Consider the following 12422-nt stretch of genomic DNA (forward strand, 5'->3'; position numbering starts at 1 on the left):
AAGCCCAGGCCCCACCTGGCGGGCTCTGCCTTCCCCTCCTGCGGCCTCAGGGCTGGTGTGTTTGCAGAGTCCAGAACGGGAGTCCACTCCATAAAAACGTCCTGAGCGCCTACTGTATACAGGCTCCATCCACCCGTGATTTCCCTCTGGAGAGAGATGCTTCGGTGGCCATTGGCAACACAGCCAGCATGGGAGGAGAGGCAGCTGGCCAGCTGTGGGGTCCCACAGCTACAGAGTCAGGGGAGGAGAGCTTTCCAGAGGAGGTGCTGTTTGGGTAGAGTCTTGGCCAGTGGTCAGGAAAGGGAACGTTCTGGGCAGCTCCGAGCATGAGACAGAAAGGGAGGAGGGAAGGCCGGCAGGGGCACTCACCTACAGGAACAACTTGGGGGCCTTCAAAGTATATCCGGGGAGGGGGACCATAGGGAGGAGGGGGGTCAGCAGGATGAGGATCTTTAGGAGAGAGGAAGAAAAGCACCCTCAGATCGGTGGGCTCACTATATGCCAGGGACTTAACTAAAAACTTAGGCCGGATGCAGTGGCTCACGCCTATAATCCCAACACTTTGGGAGGCCCAGGCAGGCAGATCAACTGAGATCAGGAGTTCGAGACCAGCCTGGCCAACATGGTGAAACCCCATCTCTACTACAAATACAAAAATTAGCTGGGCACAGTGGCGCACGCCTGTAATGCCAGCTACTCGGGAGGCTGAGGCAGGAGAATCACTTGAACCCGGAAGGCAGAGGTTGCAGTGAGCTGAGATGGCGCTACTGCACTCCAGCCTGGGCGATACAACCAGACTCCATCTCAAAAAACAAAGAAACAAAAATAAACTCAGCCTGAGGCAGGTACCCATTTTACAGAATAGAAAACAGGCCATTAGCTGGGCATGGTGGTGCATGCCTATATTCCCAGCTACTTGGGAAGCTGAGATGGGAGGATGGCTTGAGCCTAGGAGTTTGAGGCCGCAGTGAGCCGTGATTGCACTCCAGCCTGGGTGACAGAATGAGACCCTGTCTCTAACAAAAAAGAAAGCCAGCAAGCTGAGGCCTAGAAGAATGAATAAAATTGTCCATGGTTGCATGGTTAGAGGTAGAAGAACTGGGATTTGAACCCAGGCATTTCTTTTCTTTTCTTTTCTTTGTTTTTTTTGAGACAGAGTCTCCCTGTCACCTAGGTCGGAGTGCAGTGGTGCAGTCTTGGCTCACTGCAGCCTCCAAGTCCCAGGTTGAAGTGATTCTCCTGCGTCAGCCTCCTGAGTAGCTGGGATTACAGGCACGTGCCACCACACCAGGCTAATTTTTGTATTTTTAGTAGAGATGGGGTTTCACCATGTTGGCCAGGCTGGTCTCGAACTCTTGACCTCAGGTAATCCACCCACCTTGGCCTCCCAAAGTGTTGGGATTACAAGTGTGAGCCACCGTGCCCAGCCACACCCAGATATTTCTGACTCCAGTTGTGCCCTCATGTCTTAAGATGTAACATCTTCCTGGAGGTAGCACCAGAAAGTTCAGGATGTGGAGATAGTGCGGGGCCTCATGATCTTTTAAAAAATGTATTAAGCATTTATTACGTGCTGCATCCTGTACTAGGTGCCACACCCACCACTGCATTTACTCTTGCCAAAACACCACTGAGGTGAGTATGTGGTATTATAGAATTTTGCAGGTGTGGAGACTAGGCTCAGACAGGGTAGGTAACTTGCCTGAGGTCACCCAGGAAATAAGCATCAGAGCCAAGGATGGAACTTAAATGTGTCTAACTCCAGAGCCTGCACTGCAAACCCTATCCCCTTGCCTGTGATCAGGAGGACTCCAAACACGGCTGCGTTCCATCTACTCCTTCAAAGGAGGACTTTTTGGGTCTCAGCGAACCACAAGGAACCTCTCAGTGTGTGGACACCCCAGCTCCATCCCCTCGCTTCCCAGTAGCCACTGCTTGGCCAGTCCTGGGGCCTCCAGAAGTCCCTGCAGATCCTGGAAGCAGGCTTATGGCTGTTTGGACAAGGAATTCTGGGATCTCGGATATCCAGGGTGTGTGATCCAGGAGTGGGGAAGATGGGAGCCTGATCAATTAACGCTGTGTGGGCGATGGGTTTCCATTGAGAACCACATGGGTGCTTTGCACAGGGACCTGGGCTTTGTCTGGTCACCCAATTCCTGCTGCCCTTCCCAGGACCGGGGGCACTCAAAGAGCAGGAACCGCCCCCGGCTCTGCCCACAGCTACTTCACACCACAGTCTGGGCCCTGTGGGACAGAAAGTGGTTTCATGCCCGTCCTGTGCCCCAGCGGCCCTACCTGGGGCTGTTCTGCATGCCCATTTTACAGATGAAGAAACTGAAGGTCGGCCGGGTGCGGTGGCTCACGCCTGTAATCCCAGCACTTTGGGAGGCTTAGGTGGGTAGATCACTTGAGGTCAGGAGTTCGAGACCAGCCTGGCCAATATCGTGAAACCCCCATCTCTACTAAAAATACCAAAATTAGCCGGGTATGGTGGCAGGCGCCTGTAATCCCTGCTACTCCAGAGGTTGAAGCAGGAGAATCGCTTGAACCCAGGAGGCGGAGGTCGCTGTGAGTCGAGATTGCGTCACTACCTCCAGCCTGGGCGACAGGGAGAGTCTGTCTCAAAAAACAAAACAAAACAAGAAACTGAAGGTCAAAAACTAAGGACCTGGCCTGCGGCTGCCAGCTGGAGAGTCATTCTGATCTCAGGCCCAGTGAGCAACTGCCCTGCTGCCCAGCCCTACATCAACCCTCTTTTTTTTTGGGACAGCGTCTCACTCTGTTGCCTAGGCTGCAGTGCAGTAGTGCGCTCATGTATCACTGCAGCATCTACCTCCCAGGCTCAAGCCATCCTCCTACCTCGGCCTCCTGAGTAGCTGGGGCTACAGGAGTGCGCCACCACCCCTGGCTAATTGTTTAAAATGTTTTGTACAGATGGGGTCTCCCTATGTTGCCCATGCTGGACTGGAACTCTGGGCTCAAGCCATCCTCCTGCGTCAGACTCCCAAAGTGCTGGGATTATAGGTGTCAGGCACATGCCCGGCCAACCGTCGTCTTAATCCCCTCGACCACTGCACATGGTCTACACTGTTTTCCAGGTGAGAAAGAAAACAGGTTCCGAAACTTTCCCAATTCCACGCCAGGCAGCCCTAGGGCCAGGACGGCTCTGCCTCCTGCTGCCTCCACACTCAGCCTGGGTTGTCTCTGGCCATGGGCAGGAGTGTCATACCTGATGTGGGTGAGTCATTAGTCTCATTCGGCGACTTCCTTGGTTTTTTTTTGTTTTTTTTTCTGTTGAGACGGAGTCTCGCTCTGTCGCCCAGGCTGGAGTGCAGTGGCTGGATCTCAGCTCATTGCAAGCTCCACCTCCCGGGTTCACGCCATTCTCCTGCCTCAGCCTCCCGAGTAGCTGGGACTACAGGCACCCGCGACCTCGCCCGGCTAGTTTTTTGTGTTTTTTAGTAGAGACGGGGTTTCACCGTGTTAGCCAGGATGGTCTCGATCTCCTGACCTCGTGATCTGCCCGTCTCAGCCTCCCAAAGTGCTAGGATTACAGGCTTGAGCCACCGCGCCCAGCCCCTTATAACACTTTTAAGAGAGAGTACAGCACATTGAAGGCCCCATTGCTCGACAGTCTCTACTGGGTTCCGTGGCCCCCGCATTGGTGGGGACAGTAGGATTTCGGGGAAGGGTGGTGAGGACTGAGGGCAGCCCCCAGCTCAGCACAGGGACCCTCGTCTCCTCTCTGCTTCCTGCGGGCTCCAGAGTAAACTTCTTCCCAGTCCCTGCCAGCCCTGACCCCTGCATGAGGGGCACCCTCACCCTGGCGATGATTCCATCCGGGTGCTCTGGAGGACCTCTGTCCCAGCAACAGTGGCTGGGCAGCACCGCGTTCTGAGCTCTGAGTGCTCATGCGCTTATTTCCAGGAATTCTCATGACAAGGCCCGGTTGCCAGGAGGTGTGAGGAGCTGGGGCCACACCCAGCCGCCTCTTGCTGGGCCTGGCTCCAGTGGAACAGCCATTGTGATGTGTGCCTTCACTGTGTCCTCGTCCTCACTTTCTGCAGGAGGAAGGCCGGGGCGTCCCACAGGTGCGGCTTGAACCGCGTTTGGAGATGGCCCTGCTCCACGTTTCCACAGCCCCACTCTGTGGGTGGGTGGGAAATTTCTGACAGCTGAGTGGGGAAACTGATCAACGGACTGAAACGTAGTCCTGTTAGAGCCCGGCCATTCTGTTTGAAGGAATTTATCCTGAGGGAGCTCACCAGATGTATGTGAAGATCTAATTGTAGCATGTTCATGTCCTCTTAGGAACGTGGCTGGGCACGGTGGCTCACGCCTGTATTCCCAGCACTTTGGGAGGCCGAGGCGGGCAGATCACTTGAACTCAGGAGTTCAAGACCAGCCTGGCCAACATGGTGAAACCCCGTCTCTACTAAAAATACAAAAATTAGCCGGGCATGGTGGCACACACCTGTAATCCCAACCACTCGGGAGGCTGAGGCAGGAGAATTGCTTGAACCCAGGAGGAGGAGGCTGCAGTGAGCCGAGATCGTGCCCCTGCACTCCAGTCTAAGCTACAGGGTGAGACTCCGTCTCAAAAAAAAAAAAAAAAAAAAACTTAAAAGGGAATAGTTTTTAAAAAGGTATCTAGTGAATCAATAATTCAGGCTGTTCCCATGTCTGGCAAAATTCTGGACATGGGTCTGGGCTAGTGAAAGACTGAGCAACACGGCCTTGCCCCGTCGATGGGCTCCTGTCTGAGTCCAGCAAACTTCGCCTCCACCCACCTCCTCCTCCGACCCCTTCCTCATTCCGTGGACTTCACAGACCCCCTGCTCTCTGGTGTGGAGGCAGCCTTTACCAGCATCTTGAGTGAATCTGTTGCCTAGTCCCCAGGATCCTTTCACCCTACCCTTGGCCACATCCGGCCAGCTGTCTTGAGATCTCAGCTTAGCATCCCTGTCCAGGAGCCCATCTTCTTTGCCACTTACACATCTTCTGGCTCTATCCTTGGTGCTCCTTTGGCTCTGACCTTGGCCTCTCAGCACACGCCCACCCCTCTCCCTGTATGTGCTGGAGTCTGAGGTTTGACGATTATCTCCCTGTGGAGACGTGGGGGCCAGGACCTTGCCTGCATGGCTTCCTGCTGTGTCCCCAGATCGTATGTATGAAGGAACAAATGAATGAGATGCATCTGCCAGTTATCATGGCCCACCCACTGGGCCTGAAATGCCTGGACTGGACGTCACAGCCCAGGGCTTCTTTTTTTTTTTTTTTTGAGACAGAGTCTTGCTCTGTTGCCCAGGCTGGAGTGCGGTGGCACAATCACAGCTCACTGAAGCCTCAACCTCCCTGGATTCAAGCAATTCTTACGCCTCAGCCACCTGAGTAGCTGCGACTATATGCGTGCACCACCATGCCCAGCTAATTTTTGTAGTGTTTGTAGAGACATGGCTTTACCTTGTTGGCCAGGCTGGCCTCGAACTCCTGGCCTCATGTGATCCACCCGCCTCGGCCTCCCAAAGTGCTGGGATTACAGGCGTGAGCCACTGCACCAGGCCTGGGCTTCTTGTAGAGACTTGAGGTTACATATTTTGGGAAGGGTTGGGAACTGCCTCCTTCCCTGGGAATTTTGAAGCGATGGTCCCCCTAACACAGATTGGAACCCCAGGCGTGATGTCTGAACTGGGGAAGCCTTGAGGTGAATGGGTGAGGGAGCTGATGGAGGGATGCTCTCTGGCTCTGCACTTCCCGGCCATTGCCACCAGGGGGCAGCACCGGGCTGCCGTGAGTCTGCCTCAATTTCTCCCTCTGCAGGTTCTGTGCCCCAAACCCTGCCATGGGGCGAGGACTCCTCTCTCCCACCCCATCACCCACAGGCCTGGCTGGAAAAGGTTGCAAAGCCAGCCGAGGTCACACAGCATGGCCACGGGGGAGCTGAATTAGACTCCAGGCCCTCAGCACCCAGGACACAGTGCCCCACCAGGAAGCCACACGGCTCAGGGCTTCTGGAAGACTGGGTTGGTTTTTTTAAACCTCTTCATCCCTCAGGTAAGGCCTGGCACAGAGCAGGATGAAGTTGGTCCAACTGTGGGCTCTCTCCGAGCTGTGTGACTCTGGACAGGTGTCTTCTCGCTGAGCCTCAGTTTCCTCCCCTGCAAAAATAATACCTTCTGCTGAGAGTGTTATGAGCTGGGCGGTGGCTCATGCCTGTAATCCCAGCACTTTGGGAGGTTGTGCCAGGCGGATCACCTGAGGTCAGGAGTTCAAGACCAGCCTGGCCAACATGGCAAAACCCTGTCTCTACAAAAATACAAAAATCACCTGGGCGTGGTGCTGCGCACTTGTAATCCCAGCTACTTGGGAGGCGGAGGCAGGAGAATGGCTTGAACTTGGGAGGAGGTTGCAGTGAGCTGAGATCGTACTCCAGCCTGGGCGACAGAGCAAGACTCAGTCTCAAAAAAAAAAAAAAAAAAAAAAGGTTGCTCGAATGACTGAAGAATGAAAGAAATCCATGGGTCGGGCACAGTGGCTCAGCCTTGAGGATCACTTGAGGTCAGGAGTTCGAGACCAGTGTGAACACCCATTTCTACTAAAAGTGCAAAAATTAGCCAGGTGTGGTGGTGTGCACCTGTAATCTCAGCTAATTGGGAGGCTAAGGCAGAAGAATTGCTTAAACCCAGGAGGCGAAGGCTGCAGTAAGCCGAGATTGCACCACTCCACTCCAGCCTGGGTGACAGATCAAGACTGTCTCAAAAAAAAAAAAAAAAGATATCCACATGAAGCACTTAGCTCCATACTTGGCACATGGAAAGCTTGCAGTAAGTTGGCAATTAATATTAACATATTAAAAAGAACCATGACAATAAATTCAATTAGCAGTGTCACAAAGGCCAGGGCAGGGGGCAGGCCACCCAGGAATGCAATGAGCCTGGAGTTTTGGCAGCTGGGGACCTGGGGAGGCCCGTGTGGGACCTTTCCTGCTACGTGATCTACGGCACCGGACTCGCCCTCTGGGCTACGCTTTCTTTGCGTGCCATCAGGAAGACTCTGTGGCCAGGGCTGTTTATGGGAAAAGGAGATGGGACATTTTTTTCCTTCCTACTCATCTTCTCTTACTAGAAGGGCCCAGCTTGAGCTGAGGCGATGAGATAATAAGGAAGAAGGAATGGGAAGAATGAGCTGTACCTGTAATTATTGCACAAGCCGTGTGGGGGTTGGATTACAGAGAGGCCTGGAGATGGGGCAGTGGCTTGCTCCTGCCTGGGGAGGAGCTGGCTGCCCCCAGAGCCCTGCCTTCCTCACTGTGGCTCAGCAGTGGGGTCCCATATATCTCATCTGCCTGGGGACCCTGGAGCCCTGGGGTGGGGACTTGCTGGGTCATACCGGGGCGTCCCCCTAACCTCTCTGGGTTGAATTTCTGGCTCTGCGAACCATCCTCACTGCCTTGTCTTCCAGCTTGCGGTGGGGAGTGGATGGGTCGGGCGGGATGGGGGTGAATGAGGTATAGAGGCTGCTATAGGCACCACCCTGCCTATTCCAGTCACAATGCTTACTCAGGGAGAGAAAAGGAGGAAGAGGAATTCTCGTTCCCAGGAACTGATGGAGGCCCCCCAGCTGAAGGGATGGGGGGTTTCAGGGCCACTTCTTCCCCAGCAGCTGCCATCTGTCCATCTATCCATCCCTCCGTCCCCTTCCCTCAGAGCCTGGAGGCCTGCCTGGTGGAGGAAGAAGGGCCATCTCCAGACTGAGAAAGCCTTGGGGTGTGGATGTGATGGGAGATGTGTGTGTCAGGTGTGTGGAGTGTCTGTGTGTCAAGCAGCAACTTTTTTCTTTGTTAGAAAGAGTCTTGCTCTTGTCACCCAGGTTGGAGTGCAGTGGGGCGATCTCAGCTCACTGCAACCTCTGCCTCCCAGGTTCAAGTGATTCTCCTGCCTCAGCCCCCTGAGTAGCTGGGACTATAGCCACACACCATCATGCCTGGCTAAATTTGTGTATTTTGGTAGAGATGGGGTTTCACCATGTCGGCCAGGCTGGTCTCAAACTCCTGACCTCAAGTGATCCTCGTGTCTTGGCCTCCCAATATCCTGGGATTACAGGTGTGAGCCACTGTGCCCAGCCCGCCCTGATTCTTTAACGTGCATTTATTGAGCACCTAATATATGCTAGGCACACAAAACTGAGCAAGGCAGATGAGGTGCTTACTTACCCCAAGGAGCCCACATTTTAGTGGAGGAAACAGATGCCAGACATGTCCTTTTTTTTTTCCTTGAGACGGAGTCTTGCTCTGTCACCCAGGCTGGACTGCAGTGGCGCGATCTCTGTAAGGCTCCATCTTGGGGAAAAAAAAAAAAGAAAGTGCCAAGATCCACTTTCTGTTCTGAGAGGATCCCCGAGCCTACTGTGCAGAGGAACAGTGGCAGGGAGTGGGTCAAAGACAGGAGGTGACTGTCCAGAAGGAAGCAGCCCTAACCGAGAGCATGGACACTGCACAGAGGAAGCAAGTGTGCCCAGAGCCTGAGGTCCCAGCCCCTCTTCTCTGAGACCCCCAGCAGAGGGATGCTTCCTGGGGAGGGGACTTCATCCTACACGGCCTGTGGGGGGCACACTGGGGCAGCACAGGGGCCCAGTTTCCAGTCCTAGCCTGGCCTGCAATTGCTGCATGGTTTGGGGCGAGGTGATCCGAGCCTCATTTCCCACCTGTGGAATGGGACAATAACTCTCTTGCCCACGTTCCCCACAGCACCATTCACAACAGCCAATATTTAGAAGCAATCTAAGGCTGGGTGCTGTGGCTCACACCTGTAATCCCAGCACTTTGGGAGGCTGAGGTGGGTGGATCACCTGAGGTCAGGAGTTCGAGACCAGCCTGGCCAACATGGTGAAACCTCATCTCTACTAAAAATACAAAAATTAGCCAGGCGTGGTGGCAGATGCCTGTAATCCCAGCTACTTGGGAGGCTGAGGCAGGAGAATCACTTGAGCTTGGGAGGCGGAGGTTGCAGAGAGCTGAGATCATGCCACTGCACTCCAGCCTGGACAACAACAGTGAAACTGTCTCAAAAAAAAAAAAAAAAAAAAGAAGAAACTTAAATGTCATTCATCAGTGGATGAATGGATAGAGAAAATGAGGTACCTAAACATGATGGAATATTATTCAGCCATAGAAGAATGAGATCCTTGGCCGGGCCTGTAATTGGTGGCTTATGCCTGTAATCCCAGCACTTTGGGAGGCTGAGGCAGGCGGATCACCTGAGGTCAGGAGTTTGAGACCAGCCTGGCCAACATGGAGAAAGCCCGTCTCTACTAAAAATACAAAAAATCGTGGGAGAATCAATTGAACCACGGAGGTAGAGGGTGCAGTGAGCCGAGATTGCGCCATTGCACTCCAGCCTGGGCGACAGAGTGAGACTCTGCCTCAAAAAAAAAAAAAAAAAAAAGGGATCAAAGAATAAGGAATAAGATAGAAACAGGAGGCTGGGCATGGTGGCTCCTGCCTGTAATTCTAGCACTTTGGGAAGCTGAGGCAGGAGGATTGCTTGAGCCCAGGGGTTCCAGACCAGCCTGGGCAACAATGTGAAACCCTGTTTCTACAAATAATAAAAATACAAATAATTAGCCAGATGTGGTGGTGCGTGCCTGTGGTCCCAGCTACTTGGGAGGCTGAGCAGGAGGACTGCTTAATCCTGGAGGTAGAGGCTGCAGTGAGTGGTGATCACTCCACTGCACTCCAGCCTGGGCAATGGAGCAAGACCCTATCTCAAAAAAGAAAAGAGAGAGAGAGAGAGAGAGACAGAGAGAGAGAAAAACAGGAAACGCTGCAGAATATATGTCTGACCTTATCAGCAGGGTGAGGTGAAAACCCCAGAAGCCGCAAAGGGAAAGAGGGTCAGATTTCACCACATGGAAGCAGAGAGAGGCAGTGCCCCCCAGCCCCATCCCACCCATTGCCTATGCCTGCTCCCCACCTTCTGCAACAGGAAGAGCTCCAGCCGAGCCTGGGCCTCTCAGGTGTTTTCTGGTATAAACCCTGAGCTTTACGTCTCATCCTACCAGCCACCAGATCCCCATTCTCTAAGAAACATTTGCAGTGGGCCCTTTGCCATCCCGGGATGAAATCCATAGAAATACATGTTTCTTAACACACATGTTAAGACAAAGTTCAGGCTGGGCGCAGTGCCTCATGCCTGTAATCCCAGCACTTTGGGAGGCTGAGGCGGGCGGATCACTTGAGGTCAGGAGTTTGAGACCAGCCTGGTCAACATGGTGAAACCCCCTCTCTACTAAAAATACAAAAATTATCTGGGCGTGGTAGCATGTGCCTGTAATCCCAGCTACTCGGAAGGCTGAGGCGGGAGAATCACTTGAACCCGGGAGGTGAAGTTTGCAGTGAGCTGAGATCATGCCACTGCACTCCAGCTTGGACAACAGAGTGAGACTTTGTCTAAAAAAAAAAAAAAAAAAAGTCAAGGCCAGGCACAGTGGCTCACACCTGTAATCCCAGCACTTTGGGAGGAGGCTGGGGTGGGCAGATCACTTGAGCTCAAGAGTTCGAGACCAGCCTGGCCAACATGGTAAAACCCTCTTGTCTGTACTAAAAACACAAAAATTAGCCGGGTGTGGTGGCGGGCGCCTGTAATCCCAGCTACACGGGAGGCTGAGGCAGGAGAACCACTTGGACCCGGGAGGTGAAGGTTGCAGTGAGCCGAGATTGCACCACTGCACTCCAGCCTGGGCGACAAGAGCGAGAGACTCCATCTCTGGGGGTAAGAAAAAAGTTCAATGTAATGCCCCAGTGGTAACATAAAAGAAAAATAAAAAAGCAATTTATAGTAAAATCTTTACACACCACACATGAATACATATTTCACAACTTCGTATGGATTCTACTGCCCCTAGCTGTCATAAATGCCACTCCAATCCTAACGTTGATCCAAGAGAAATAAAAACATGTCCCTACAAAGACTTGTACGTGAGGCTGGGCGCAGTGGTGCAGGCCTGTAATCCCAGCACTTTTGGGAGGCGGAGAGGCAGGTGGATTGCTTGAGCTCAGGAGTTCGAGACCAGCCTGGGCAACATAGAAAGACCCGTTTCTACTAAAAATAAATTTAAAAAATTAGCCAGGCTTGGTGTTGCGCACCTGTGGTCCCAGCTACTGGGAAGGCTGAGGTGGGAGGATGGCTTGAGCCTAGGAGGTGGAGGTTGCAGTGAGCCAAGGACATACTACTGCACTCCAACCTGGGTGACAGAGTGAGACTTTGTCTCAACAACAACAACAAAAGACCATACACTTTAAATGTGTGTATTTAATTGGATGTCAGTTATATCTCAATAAAGCAGTTGAAAAACAGGATTTTTCAGGGAGTGAAACTACTCTGCATGACACTGTAATGGAGATCCATGTCATTCTACATTTGTTCAAACTAACAGAACAGGAGTGACCCGCACCAGGGGTGACCCGCATTTAAACCATGGATTCTGGGCGATGACGTGTGAGTGTAGATTCACCCACTGTAACAAATGCACCACTCGGGCGTGTGATGTGGATAGCCGGGGGGGTTGTGCATGTGTGCTGGTCAGGAGTGTCCGGAAAATCCCTGTATTTTCTGCTCAGCTTTTTTTTTTTGATGGAGTTTCGCTCTTATTGCCCAGGCTGGAGTACAATGGTGCGATCTCAGCTCATGGCAACCTCCGCCTCCCGGGTTCAAGTGATTCTCCTGCCTCAGCCTCCCGTGTAGCTGGGATTACAGGCACCTGCCAGCACGCCCAGCCAATTTTGTAGTTTTAGTAGAGATGGGGTTTCTCCATGTTGGTCAGGCTGGTCTCAAACTCCCGACCTCAGGTAATCTGCCCGCCTCGGCCTCCCAAAGTGCTGGGATTACAGGTGTGAGCCACTGCACCTGGCCAGTTTTTTTTTGTTTTTTTTTTTTTTGAGAGAGGATCTCGCTCTATTGCCAGACTGGAGTGCAGTGGTACAATCATGGCTCATTGCAGCCTCAACCTACTAAGCTCAATTTATTCTGCCTCAGCCTCCCAAGTAGTTGGGACCAGATGCATGTGCCACCACATCCAGCTAATTTTTTTTTTTTTTTTAGATGGAGTCTCACTCTGGCACCCAGGCTGGAGTGCAGTGGCACGATCTCAGCTCACTGCAACCTCTGTCTCCCGGGTTCAAGCAATTCTCCAGCCTCAGCCTCCCGAGTAGCTGGGATTACAGGCACCACCACCACGCCCAGCTAATTTTTGTATTTTTAGTAGATGGGGTTTCACCATGCTGGCCAGGGTAGTCTCAAACCCCTGACCTCAGGTGATCCTCCCAAAGTGCCGGGATTACAGGTTTGAGCCACTAGGCCCAGCCCTTTCTGCTCAATTTTGCTGTAAACCTAAACTGCCCTAAAAAGCAAAGTCCGTGTTTGTGT

Source organism: Theropithecus gelada, chromosome 20, assembly GCF_003255815.1.
Source record: "Theropithecus gelada isolate Dixy chromosome 20, Tgel_1.0, whole genome shotgun sequence".
In the NCBI taxonomy this organism is placed as follows: Eukaryota; Metazoa; Chordata; class Mammalia; order Primates; family Cercopithecidae; genus Theropithecus; species Theropithecus gelada.